The sequence below is a fragment of the Chiloscyllium plagiosum genome, chromosome 34 (genome assembly GCF_004010195.1).
Source record: "Chiloscyllium plagiosum isolate BGI_BamShark_2017 chromosome 34, ASM401019v2, whole genome shotgun sequence".
Classification (NCBI taxonomy): Eukaryota; Metazoa; Chordata; class Chondrichthyes; order Orectolobiformes; family Hemiscylliidae; genus Chiloscyllium; species Chiloscyllium plagiosum.
This window is the reverse complement of record NC_057743.1, coordinates 19094384-19095759: the sequence shown is the minus strand read 5'-3', so window position 1 is coordinate 19095759 and position 1376 is coordinate 19094384. Positions and strand designations below refer to the sequence as shown.

General features: G+C 38.4%; 1 protein-coding gene across 6 annotated transcripts in view; it reads left to right on the top strand.

Moving 5' to 3' along the window:
* The window catches only part of atp13a2 (ATPase cation transporting 13A2), a 92058-nt gene that overhangs the window by 21092 nt on the left and 69590 nt on the right, over nucleotides 1-1376 (top strand). The window contains exon 1 of one of the 6 annotated variants that reach the window (XM_043675704.1): nucleotides 263-279. The exons of the other annotated variants lie outside the window; for them this stretch is intronic. The gene's annotated coding sequence lies outside the window, so the exon portion shown is untranslated. Of the gene's footprint in view, nucleotides 1-262; nucleotides 280-1376 lie in introns of those variants that run through there. 6 annotated transcript variants of the gene reach the window in all.

The window sequence follows — 1376 nt, the reverse complement described above, 5'->3', positions numbered from 1 at the left end:
TTCTGTCCACAATTTCTCACCACCTTATTCTGCTCATGTACCATTGTTATAGTGTACCCTGCGTAAATTATATTTAAGGCCCTCAATTGTGCAAAAAGGTATTAGGGTCCATGCCTTGAAGCCACTTCAATTGTTTTTATACCTAAAGATACTGTATAAAAGTAAGCAGTTGCAAGATGAAATTGCAGTGCGGTGTGGTGGTGAAAGGGTAAACTCTTGACCGTAGGGAGTGGTTCTAATTGGAGTTGAGCTGGTTCATGAACAGAATCCGAAAAGGAAGTAAGGAAATGCAACAATCTAATCGTTTACCTATTAAATATTCTTCACTATCACAATCTGGTTTAATTAGTTTTGTATATTAAATTTATTCAGATCTGTATCTTGAAGTTGCTTAACCTAAAACAGGTATGCTTTTCAGCTTGCACTCGGCATCGGTTGTTAGGTGAGCCCTGCTACGCCTTTTGTTGGAAAAATAACCAACAGCTGCTGATGAAATCATTCTTGCCTCTTAAGATTGAGACTTCTTTCTGTTATTCTCAGCTGTATAATTTATTCACAAAATTGTCAAATGTTTTGGAATGATATGTAATTCTAATTGAAGTGGCTGTTCGAAAACTAGACATTCACAGGTAGTTAATAACCAAGTTGTTTTCCTTCTCCTCGTCCATTTTTAGAAGTTGTGGAATATTTGGCATGATTTTAATATGCCATTTTATATTACTCATGCACATCAGTCAGAGACTGGATTATCTCAAAGAATTGTACTTTGAAGAAGAACTAAAAGGATTTTAATGCAATTCATATGTATGTAGAAACAAAACTAAGTAGAAGTAGGTGTGATTTGGAGATGCCGGTGTTGGACTGTGGTGTACAAAGTTAAAAATCACACAACACCAGGTTATAGTCCAACAGGTTTAATTGGAAGCACACTAGCTTTCGGTGCGATGCTCCTTCATCAGGTGTTTGTGGAGGGCTCGATCGAAACACAGAATTTATAGCAAAAATTTGCAGTGTGATGTAACTGAAATTATACATTGAAAAATTGATTGTCTGTGAAAGGCTTAACAGATTGGGAAACAGATTTTGGAAAGGTGCAGAAGCCACAGGGTCGTAGTCATGGGCGATTTCAACTCCCCAAATATTGATTGGAAGCTCTTTAGATCAAGTAGATTGGATGGGGCGATGTTTGTGCAGTGTGTCCAGGAAGCTTTTCTAACTCGGTATGTAGATTGTCTGACCAGAGGGGAGGCCATATTGGATTTGGTATTCGGTAACGAACCGGGACAAGTGATGGGCTTGTTAGTGGGTGAGCATTTTGGTGATGGTGACCACAATTCTGTGACTTTCACATTGGTTATGGAGAGAGATAGGTGGAT